Source organism: Mycteria americana, chromosome 2, assembly GCF_035582795.1.
Source record: "Mycteria americana isolate JAX WOST 10 ecotype Jacksonville Zoo and Gardens chromosome 2, USCA_MyAme_1.0, whole genome shotgun sequence".
Classification (NCBI taxonomy): domain Eukaryota; kingdom Metazoa; phylum Chordata; class Aves; order Ciconiiformes; family Ciconiidae; genus Mycteria; species Mycteria americana.
This window is the reverse complement of record NC_134366.1, coordinates 163084293-163096929: the sequence shown is the minus strand read 5'-3', so window position 1 is coordinate 163096929 and position 12637 is coordinate 163084293.

Sequence of the window (12637 nt, the reverse complement as noted above, 5' to 3'; positions counted from 1 at the left end):
ACAGGACTGGATTTGGGAACAAATAAGAAGGAAATTCTGTATACTGAGAAAGGAGCTAATCAAACCAAAATATGTAAAAAATAAATGGTTTGCTGTGCAATCAGGAAACAGTTTCCCTCCTTGCCTGATTGCCTATGGGTAATTACAGGTGGCTGATTTATTCTCCTCTGGAGCGTGCCTGATCCTTTGCTCTGGCGTAAGCCATTCCTGGCCACTCCTGCCAGCCCCACGGGCGCAGGAGCCAGTCTGGAGCAGGGCCTTTGGCCATTGCCACGCTGCAACTACTGACACCAACCTCTGACTTTCTGTGACAACATCTCCTCGACTCTGCAGCCCAAGCCAGGAATCATTGGCCTGAACTGAGGAAAGTGCATTAATGCCCATTTTTTTATTACATTCATATCAAGTTTTTGTTATTTTAAATGCTGAAAGGAGTTGGGCACTCGAAACCCACTGAATATCTGTGGGATCTGAAGACCCAGTTCTCTTCTGTTCTTTTGCAAATCCAAGCTTCAGAGGTGTCCTGGTATGTGAACTCAGTCAACTCGTCATGTGTGAGTGCCTTTATAATTTTCCCATTGTGGCACTGCCGATACCTTTGCGTGTTTCAAGCACTCCCTGTTTGTTTCGAAACAAAACAAACATTATTTGCAAAGCGTGTCCGCTCAAAGCAATTCTCCGAACTGTTCACATTGCATGCATCACCCATGCCAGGAAAATGTGTATATCTCCATGTAAAAACCGTTTGTGCACCCTACCTTCATAAATCTCCCATACTCAGCCCGTGGCCCAGCTCCTCCATTATGTCAGAGGACAGTGACGATGCACTCACTGCTGTGTTCCCATTGCTGCTGACAGACAGCAACAGCCACGATGAAAAAAAGCACCATTATTTAACACGTGCCCTTGCAGCAAACAGTCCCTGGAATTTCCAGCTGCAGCCATGCTGTGCCAGGCTCTCGGTACACCTTGCTAATCTCCCAGAACGAGCATTTCTGTAAAGGGAGGAAATACTGTGTAGTTCAGGCAAGAGAACAGTGAGGCAGAAAAACAAAGCCTTGCCCTAAGCCACCATTTCAAATCCGTGGTGGAGACTGTAACAAATGCCAGGAGATTCCCAGTCCCTTATTTCAGCCACGAGGCAAATCCTATTTTTGCAGCGACTTCAGTAGCCCACTAAGACCAATTGACTGTAGCATCCAATTCATCTTTACAAGCTTTGTGGCACTATGGTTTGCCAGGGATCCCAGAGTGCAAAATAATTTTCATTTTAACCATTTTTTAGCTGTGGATATTAAAGACAAAGGTGGATTGAAATAACCCCACATGGTGCATCTGACAGTTTTCCACTTTTTTCAATGTCTTTAATGTGGGAGCTGGACCACTGTGTCCTCCATGTCAGTACATCATCTAATACATTGTTTAAAGAGTTGCTGTAAGGTCAATACTAAAGGGTAAAAACATGTCAGCTTCTGTTTTATCTAGACGGAGAGCACAAATGCTTACCCTGCACCGCCTTCGGGAGAAGCGGCCGTGCCCAGGAACAAAGCCGTGGTGCCAGCCAAACCACGTCTGATCCTGAGATGTCACCCTTGACATACGTGTTCAGAGATGCTACCTCCGAAACACAAATGTCAAAATGGTGGCATTCATTCAAAAATCAGCCCCTGCTTTTGCTAAACACATGAAATACCCATGAATGGGTTTAGAAGCAGACCAGGTCCTTTACAGTGGGCTTTAAAACAGAAAATCTGGGGTAGGAAGGAAACAATTTAGAAAGAGATGAAGAGGGCTGAGAGGGGGAGAAACTGCCTCGCTGGCTGTGCCAGCGGCTATGTGTTAATATGGTATCTCCACGAGACAAGCTTTCTTCCTAAAACAGCCTTATTTGGGGATTAGCACTGAACAATGTCATCTGCTCTTGATCCTTTCCAACCTCGCTTAGCTGCCATTTGGCTCCCGCTCCCTACACGATAAGGGCCTCCGAGAGCCACGCAGACAGAGCGGGGGCATTAACACCGGCGCCTCATACAGACCACAGTAGCAGGGACGATTAATGCCCGACAGCACATACAAGCAGAGACTTTCAGCAACACGGGCCCTCTTCCCTTCAGTTCTTCACCACAACATGTAACAAGAAAACAGCAGACATCCCTGATATCCTTCTAAATATCATGGATGGAGAATCTGTTCCTAAAGCCCTTCCAGATCCCAGCTTCCCACCCAAATGAATAACAAGCATGAAGCACTGGGTTAGCTCCCCTCCTCTTGGAAGCATCGCCCCACTTGGCCAGCAGAATGGAAGGACCTAAGCAGATCTATTTTGGATAATCTGTATGACAATATGGAGCATTTCCTTTTATTTTTTTTTATTTGCTGCTGGATGAGATTGCTTCTGGGATGCTCCTGTAGCTTTTGGCTCTGGCTAAATAGTAGGAGAACTCCCAATAGCAGGAGTCAAAGGATCTTCCATATGACCATGCTCCTCTGCACTCGTGAATGGAAAATTATGTGTTTTCATAAATCGCAGGAATATAAAGACCATATGTGCTGTGCAGAGCTCCCACATATCCACATGACAGTGGGTCAATGCTAGCCAAGAAATCTGAAAGCAGAATTATCTGTATTATGTGTTTTACTTTGCTCTAATACTGAACAGAAGTGAAGAGGGGAAGAGAAAAGATACAAATAAAAGCCAATGTCAAGAATAAAGAAAAAAATGTATGTTCCAGCCTCAGAGAAATTATTTTGACACCAGCTTTCACTTTTTTTTATTGTCACCCCTTTGGGCAAAGTCATTCAAAAGGACAAACAGAAAATCATACCGCAGACTAACATACAGAACCTGCCGCTCTTAGCAGACTGGATGTGACAGATAAAATAAAACCACAGGATCCAGCCATGGTAGAAAATAAAAAGGTTGTTTTAAAATATTGCTGTTTCAGTAAGTGGGGAGATTGGTGAACCCTGTGTTATTAAGAGGGTGATCGCCTTACCCTAATTTTTCCCCAGTGTTAATACAGGCAGATTGAACAACCACATCCTGAATGTGATAAGCACCTGCCAGGGTCTGCTCCAGGACCCACCAGAGCTGTCCCTAATGAGACCTGCTTTGCCCTTGAGTGTGTCTGTCCCCCGCGGATGCTGGAGAGCTGCCCACAGTCTGTGCAGACGGGGCTACATGTGCTACTTCTCACCTTCACCGGACTGTCTACCAAGCTAGAGTTAGCAAAGATTGGATGGACTTCCCTTTGCAGCAGCTCTCCACAGACAACATGGTGCATATCTGGCCTTCCTTGCTCTTTTCCATTGCTCTTCCCGTGCTGCCGGTGCACTGCCCTCCCAGCCCTCTCCTGAGCCGGAAACCTCTGCAAGCCCTCCTGACCCTTGCCTGGTGCCAGGGGCTTCCTTTTCCTATCAGCCCCTCCTTAACAAGGTCCTACTTTAAGCTTGCCACGGACAACAGACAAATCCCCATTTTCTTCTACTCCTCTGTGTTTTATTCACCCTTTCTGTTTTCTAGGATTAATTTTTTTTCAGCCTTCTCAGGTATATCACTGTCATGGAAGTGGTTTTACTCACCATTCAGTTTTAATATATCAACACACATACAATTAAGGCCTTTGGACCATTGAATTAGCATTCCTCTGCCCTGTGGGGCTCCTTCTTGTCCCTTGAGACTTGCTTTCTGACTACTTTTGGAGCTATGACCCTGGCCTATATGAACTAAGGTTGGTCCTGTGTGTTATTACAGAGGCACGAAAATTTAAAGGACATAAAGGCCCCATCACCTATTAAATTTGAGAAGAATGTGCTCCAGGGGCTGCTGTGCTAGCTTGTGACTTGGAAGAGCTGTTTCCACATCCTGTTCAGACTTTCCTCATGACCTTTAGTGGGCTGTTTAGGACCTGATCCTCCAGGCTCTTCAAACCTTGGAAGTCCTGGGGCATAGGATGTGTCTACCTTGCAGAAATACCAGCTGGCTGTGCAGCCTGGGATTCAGCAGAGGTTGGTTTATCTTGCTGCAAATAACTAAGGTAGGTGCTGAATTATGATTTATGATTACTTTAAACTGGAGATTTCTGTTATAACTCTACAAGACTGGTGCCACTTTTTAATTGTAGTGAAGACACACACATAGTGTCGCTGCAGATCTGCCAAGGGGACACATGCACTGAAAACTGGGAGACAATGAGGGGATTCACAGAAACTAGCATCAACTGAGCAGGAAAAAAAATCCTTCATGTTTGGAAATAAGATACTGCTAAACCACAAAGCAAGTCAATATTCGTTTGGCATGAACAGCACTGGAGACCAGGCTCAGACACTGGAACATCAACACTGTGAAGCTGTTGGAGTGATCTCAGGAGGATTATGGCCTGGGGTAAGCAGCACTCTCCTAAACAAAGGTTCAGGAGTTAGCCTGGACCAGGGAATACTAAGAGTAGGAAGTCTGCAAACTTGTTTTGGAAGCTAAGAGAAGCTAAAAGTAGAGACATGGCCAGGCTATGCCAGCTGGCCTCAGGACCAAAGGGTGGGCACTGGCCCCAGTTCACTAGTACAGGTGTAGCCAGAGGAGTTGCCAACACGCCTGAGAGTCGTCAGCAACTTGGCACCCACAACTGCTATTCATCAGCAACTTGGCCCCATTCTGGGCCATAATTTCTTTATGCCCTAAAGAGCAGCTGGCACCTCCACAGAGCCAACAGGTCTCTGCTCCAAAGAGTCTCTGTTCAAGTGTAAAGGAGGTGTAGCTGGGCCAAAGATGAAGGATGAGACACAGGAGGATATCACGAACCTCTGAACGCTCAGTCTCAGTGTAGGCACATTTCAGGTGAAGAAAAAGTGGTGAGCACATGGTGTGGACAAATACATGTAAACACAGCCCAGTGAACACAACGAGGAAGAATCTATTAATTCAAAGAATCCCAGTGAGTCTTTCTGCCAAGTCCATCATGGTTTCAAAGTGACTGTGCCCTGCACAAGTAGACTGAAGGAGTAGAAGGATAAGAGGGTTTTTAATCCAGCTCATTACATGAGCCATGAGAAGACCAAGCAGGTCAATCTTTGCACAGGAGTAGAAGAAAACCTTTGTGGAACCTGACAAGCTTTAGACATGCACTTGATGTCTACAGAGACATTTCTGGTCTCACCCCCAAGTCATACCTCATGGTGCCCTAAAGAACTAGCTCCTCTCCTCCCCCCTTTACTCCACTTACTATCTAGAATCACTGTGTCCCCATTTTATCACTATGTTATACTCCCTCACCCAGAAGGTACCTAAGACAACAAGATGCACTTGAATTATCAGAGCTGAGGCCTAATATTTTGACTTGGATTAAAACGTGCTTCATAAATAAACCTAATTTTTGCCTTATTTTCTAGGGGAAATCTCACTGAGGTGTGTCTTTTAGGCTTTATCCAGGTCCAAAGGAGCGCATCTACGTAATATAAAGGTCTTGAACTCACAGCGCTGCCCAGGCATGGCCAGCAGTCTTCAGAATGAGGCCTCTGATCTGCAGGTCGATGATTGCTGAGGGAAAACAAAATGGACTTCGAGACCTTTGTCAAGGCCCACAGTAAAGATTCAATGAAAAGGATGACTCGTGGCAAGAAGAAACTTTTCAGAGCAAATCAACCCTTCCACCAAAAGACACTTTTTGGGAGAACATGGGCTTGAAGTTTAAAGAAAGTATCTTGTGAAAAATGGTTACAAAAGGACATACCAAGTGTTTGAAATATCCGGCCTTGCTGTGCTTTCACCAGCTGTCGGGCTGTATCAGGTGCAGGTGGATGGCTTTGCTTGGTTAAGTCAACGTGATCGTCCTTGTAACACTGGCCTGACTGTATGGAAAGAAACTGCAAACAGGCGCACATCACAGCCGAGCTTTCATGACCAGCAGCAAAGTGGCACTTAGAGGTGAAGGGTGACAGGGAAACAGAAAAAATCTGAATTTAGAGATAAAAAAGCCCTGGTAAGCTCATGTGGCTGTGTTCTCAGTTTGATTCCTGTTTGGGGGTTGTCATTTTTAACTGAGTCCCGATTTCTCTGGGTGGAGACACAGCCCAGAAGACAAATTCTGGTTTTGAAGCCCCTTTCCATGAGTACTCCGTGAACTTTCCAACTGAGCACTGGTTTTCGAACACTAACTACAAGTTTGCAGTTTTTCAACAGAACCAAAGGTAAACAACAAAACATAATTTGCACAAAAATTTTATTTAGGTGGTCACTCTAGAGCAGGACTGGGATGGAGCTCCTGAGCCCCGCACTCTGATGCTCACATTACATTAATAGTGAAGGGAAATGAAGAAATAGGGAAAAAATAATCTCTCTGCATCAGTGTGTAACTGTGGTATATTTTATAGATGAATGATAATGCTTAATGGCTTCAGAATAAAGAGAGGAGCTCGGGGTCTCCATTGAATGTCACCTTTGAGCACTGTAGTGCTATATTTTTGATATAATTCGAATCTGTGAAGGTCTAATTCACTCATGCTTCAGCCCCTGAAGTGAGGAGGTGTATGAGTGGGGTCACAGACAGAGTAAGAGCAAGTCAGTGAATTTAAAAGAAAAATAACATTAGTAGATCTGAACATGGTGTCAGTCTAAGACTTCAAGGACAGCTCGTCTCTCGCTGCACTCGGGCTGAGAGTGGCTTAGTGAATTCATAGCTGTAAACTGCTTTGAGATTTCTATGAGAGAGGAAAGCAGGTGTCAAACATTATTATTTACACTAAGTAATTGCGTCAAGCAAATCCCAGAATCAGATCTTTGTTCTACATTCGCAAATGTATTCCCTTAATGATCTCTTTTCAAGCCTTTTGAGCTATAAATAGGTTTGTAAGTTTAAGAGCTGGAAATAAGCCACCAGCACTGTGACTGACTATTGTGAGAAGGTTTTATTAATTTTGGGTTGGGGGAAGGGGCTAGGTTAAATCAGAGTGGGGCAGACAGGGCTGAAACCAGCCTGTGCCTGTTTGGGAGGAGACCATGGGCTGGGATCCACCGAGGAGGGGAGGCAAGGAATGAAGGGAAAAGGGAAGAAAAGCAACACAAAATCAGTGGGACCAATACGATACATGCCAAATGTTAAGGTTTTTGAAAATAAGCAGAGATAACTATAAAAGGTCTGTGCCTAGATAGATAAAAATAGTTACAGGTTATGTACACAGAGGAAAAGCACAAGCAAATAGACTTATGCTGCAGGAATTTCTTTAAGCACGTGGCAAGGGCCTGTGTTTCTCAAAGCAAAAAATGTTACACCGCAGTCGCCGTCTTTGCAATAAAGGGCCAGCATGGCCAAGCAGCAGCGGCACGTGAGAAGTGAGTAGCTGTGATGGAAATCAGCAAGTCCATAGTAAAACCCATGACACCAGCTGGAAATGAGGCAGGACACAGTCCTGGTTGTGGGACTGCTGAATTAGGATCTCTTCCCTTCCCGGCAATCTGGAAATGCTCTGCTTACCTTGTCAACTATACAGACTCCAGGCACTCAACTGAGGACATCATCTGCTTGGAGCAAGGCAGCATCTGGAAGGAACACAGCAGAGTGCTAAAGCATACAGCATCCCACCAGTGCTTCTTCCAGGAGTGGAGGCCAGTCTTTAGGCTTTAGACCCTTTTAGCCCTATTTGACAAAACCTTTGTAGCTTCCTGAGGCCACAGTTTTGATGCTACCCATTGGGAATTCAGTACAGACTAACCAGCCTTTCTCTATTTAGAGAGAAATGTTTATTTTCACATTATAACTCGCAGAAAAAAGAAGTGAGCAACTGTATCACTAAGGACATTTCTTACAAAACTGTGCTAGCAAAAATAATTCTAAACATCTGTAGTATCTCGGACAAGCACATTTCTCTGGCCAAAAATTGTCCAAAAGGGACTTTAAAGCCATCCTCTTCCAGGACTGCTCACAAGAGTAGAAGATTGAGGACTACAAAATGGCCCAGACTCTGCACCCAGTCTGACTCCTGCTGAAGACACCGAAGTAGCTCTAGTGACTTCTGCAGGACACGCTCTGTGCTAGCCCTTGGTTCATCATCCACTGCCTCTGTCTTTCGCCAATCTTTCTAATGAAATTTGCTCTTAACAACGTCCGCCTGACAGGGTTCCCTGTGCATTGCACCAGGATTCTGTCTCTCAGTGGGACGACCAAGTTTTTTGCTTGTGCTAAGTGAGATACAAGGGCCCAGGGAGGCAGGTGGAGGTTGTGGGAATTAGATGGCAGCAGGGCCACTGACTTCTATGTGCTCAAGTGACATTTTTATCAAATGTCGTTTTTACAGACAGAACAAGGCAAGTGAAAGAGGTTTTTTTCCAGCTTATTTTTTCTCTTCCTTTTCTGGCAATGATCAGTTAATAAGACACTGCCCAGGCTCTTAAGTTATTTTAATCTCGGTAGGTCAGAGTTGCTTTTTTAGTCTTTAAATACAGAGAACAGAGAGGTTACCTGCCCTTATAGCCTCATGCAGTGAGTCCATGGCGGCAGTGGGAACATCTCTGAGCATCCCGCTCCTGCGCAGCCAGTCTGTTCCCAGTCCCACTGCCGTCTTGTCCCACAGGACACAGCCAAACCAGCCTGAGGCAGGGTTTGGGGGTGCAGAGGGAAACCTCACATCATCACATCATCTTAGTGTATAAAAGTATACAAGGTATAAAAGACTACAGTCCCGTCTTCTGCCAGGGGCTTCCCAAAGCACTGATCCCCACTACTAGTAGCAGAGGTCTGCAGGAAGACATAGATCGGAGCCAGGCAAGCAGTGAGACGGGGAAGAGGCAGGCGAGGGATCCTTTGCTGCCGGCTGGGAAAGGATCACAAGGGGAGATCCACTCCCGGTGCCTGGCTGCTGAGAAGATGGTGCTACGTGGGCATACGTGAGAGACTGACAGCGGAGGCAGATGTTGCACGAGGACCAGCTGCCATTTCATCATGGTGAGCCAAGAATGAACGTGTTTGCACGCATACGCTGATTACTCCCTGCTCAGAGTTGCCGTGGGAGGCAGGTTTATAACTGAAAACTGCTTCTCACTGCTGAGTCACCCCGTGCTGCTGATGCACTCCCTGATCCCAGGCCCCTTCAAGGCTGGTGAAGTAATGGCTCCAGAAGTGCTTTTGAAAAGTAGAGTGCAAGTGAAGTAATCAGGCTGAATTCTCCCAGGAATGGGAAAGGAAAGTAGGGATGAGGAAAAAGGTAAAGTCACTGGACTTCACAAATTTGGGTGGCTCATTCTTTGGATCTAACTGTTGAATTTCCAGTGTCTGGTCTCATTTGCTGAGAAGTTAAAGACCATTAGCTTGGGATCCTCAGATGTTCGAGTATCTTGGAAAATCAGGCCAATCATGTCAAAATCACTGTGCATTTAAGAAAACGTGGGCTCTGCACATTACATTAGAAGCTTGTTGTCAATAGCCCCAGAGTTACACTTACCAAACAGAAAATGCTTGTGCTTTTTCAATCATCAGAATGATACCATAGATTCAGAGCAGGGCTGCTGTTGGAAAGAGCATAGAGACTAAAATGCAGTGTAGATCCTACTGGGTAACACATTCCTTAATGGCATTTTTAAAGCATTCCACACTGGCAATAAAATATAGAAAGAGGGAGAACAGAGGACAGCCTTCACTGAAAATGGAAGAGGAAAAAAAAAATGATCACAAGAGCTTTTCACTGATGTGGGCTGTGGCATCGCTCTATCTGCTGCTCAGAGCAGACATTGTTTCCAAAATATACACAGCACAAATCTAGCAGAGCAAAACTTGAATAGCTAGTCATGGTCCCCTGGATTTAAATAGGTTGCTAACTCCCTATGGAAAGGGACACCAAAAATAACTAAATCTGGATCACTGGAATATTCCAGTTGTCCCTCAAATAAACAACCTCTGCAGAAACATTCGATTTCCAGCAGTTTCCCACTGAAACTACAAAGATCCGGTCATGGTGCCCAGTGATACATGAAACTGTTGATCCCGTTCTCAGGATGATTAAGGGGTATTTATTTGTTGTTACCTCTTGAGAGAAGGATGTGATTTATCACAAAAGAACGGAGAATTTCACAGGACGGTACCAGGCTCCGTTCAGTTGTGATGGAAAGGTCAGCATCAAGCAGGCAATGTTTTGCACGGTCCTGGAAATGTTTTAGGACAGTATTATAGCAAGGTGAAATTCAGGCTCCATTGAAGTTGGTTCCAAACTGTTGGCTGTTGACTTCACCAGAGCCAAGTTTTCCTCCAAAGAATCCCTACTTATATTTTAGCTCCCTGGAGCTTTGCTTTAATAGCAATGTTTTCCCCACAAGACTAGAAATAGAGAGGAAAAAAAAGGGAAGTGGAGGTACGTGGGAGAGAGAGAGGAATCAAAGCCTCCCTCCCCCATGCCTTTCATGGGGCGAAGCTCCTGATTATACCCTCAGGCATCCACATCTCCCTGTTCTTCTCTTCCTTTCGCTCTTACAGGTCTCATTCCTTCAGTGGAAGGGAGCCCACAGGCAGCCCACTGCCTCAGCCTGGTAATGCTCCACCGCTGGCACTTACTCAGCAGGATCAGCCAAGTGCCTCAACAGCATCCTGCTTTCTTATTCACGTTTAGACTTAGTCTTAAATTTTTGGCAAGACTGACACATGGCTGCTTCACTGCTTTGCACCCACAAGTTAAGTGAAGACGATGACTTCTTTTTCCAAGTGAGTCCTGCTGAAGGTCCAGCTTACAAGTAGGCTTACATGGGGCTTTAGCTGAGGCATCCTACTAAGATCCATCATCAAGTCCTTCATCATGTCATAAGCAGTCAGTGCTGAAGAGGGAAAGGGAAGAAGCACAACAGGTAGGTGAACGTATGACAATCTGCTTCTCATTAATGTCTTGCCTTTAATCACAAATAATCAGAGCCTGACTTAGTCCCCAAACGGGAACCTTCTTTCTCTTTTCCTAAATGTTTTTGATTACAAACTCTCACTCGATAGTCTTGCTACCTATAGAATTGGCTGGGTCTGTTTGATTTGAGTTCAATGACAATCTACAACCAGGCTGTCCACAGCCAAACTGTACATGAAATAAAAGCAATTTTCTTATTTTGGTGAAAGATATTTGCTATTTCAGTTACATGCGAGTGGTAGTGCTTTATGTGGCAGGATGTGGCACCTGGAGTTTCAGAAGATATTTTGCCAAGAAGTCACTGCTTGGAGAAAACCTGCTTGCAGCAGTGCACCTTTCAGTCCTCTCCTCCTCCTTTTTTTTTTTTTTTATTTTTTCAGGAAATTATCATTCCCACAGCTTGGGGAAGGAGGGAAAACTGTATTCGTAAGACCTGCAAGGAGAGCCACTACTCCCAGCAAGCTACTGCAAACACATTGCAGCAGGCAAGGAGCAGCACTGTCTGTCACTGAGACCAGATCCCACCAGCCAGCTGATGGTGGTTTCCTGCTTCTGGGACAGGCTGGAGCAATTGGTTTGTAATCCAATTGAATTTTGGCCAGAACACAGCCCGGGAGACTCACTGCTGAACCATTTCACTTTGACAGCTGGCAACAATTTGTGGACTGCAGGAACGCCTGCTGAGCTTTCCGCACAGAGGTGGATACAGGCTTTTGCAGAGCCTGCCAAAGTGAGAGACACCTGCTCCTGCCTCCCAGCTCCCACCTGGAGATAACAGCCTCGGTGTCTCTTGAGACAGAAATTTTCCTATCACTTGTGAAATGCAGGAGCCCTCAGCATATAAACCATCTCTCTTTCTTCTTTCCTTCTCTATTTCAACCATTGCAAAAAATAATTTGATAAAAGTCTGCTTTCATTTCAAGGACTAAGTTTAGCTGAGAGGGTCTTGCTCCAGAACGATGCATGGAAAGGACATCAAATCAATGCAGTGCCATATCTACAAAAATGCTCATTATCAGATTTCACATACAATATGCTGTTATCACAATAGCCAATTCCCCCTCCCAGCAACGTAAGTGGGAGACTTGCCACTAGCATCAGTAGAAAGTGCACTGAATCCTGAAGAAATAAAATAGCAACCTGGCAGAACAAGGCTCAACCATTACATAGAGTACAATGGTATAAATAACCACCCACATCTTGAAAAATTAATGCTCCAAAAGCTCTGTTTATTGGGATATCAGAGAGACAAGCTGACATAGTGTTTCAAAGAGCTTATGCTGCAGCAGCCATGCATGTAATGTGCCCTCTGTGTATGGTCCACGTGGGAGCAGGAGGACCAGCTTTCATACAACAGCGTGCCACAGATGAATTGCAAACCACCATTCCTCCTTGGCACACTCAGCTTCTTGCCTGCGATGGAGGGATGGGACGGAGAAAGAAAGCAAGCCCAACGAGTGATCACAGTGGGAGAGCAATAACAAAATCTGGAAGCATATTTCCTATTTGTTCTTTGGTACCACTATCTCAGATTGCATTGGCAATCAATGCATGATTAATGCAAGGGAATAATATTATGCTCCTTGTAAAATTACTTCATCTAGCTGCATTTAAGTAAATTCATAAATAGAAATGGGGGAATGGAATATATTTATTGCACTAGCCCTGGTAAATATTTTAAATGCACTGCTTGCCATCTTTGCATTTACTTTATTACTTGGAAAGCTCAGTACCTTTAAGAGCAAAGTTGCTGAATTCAACTGAAAGT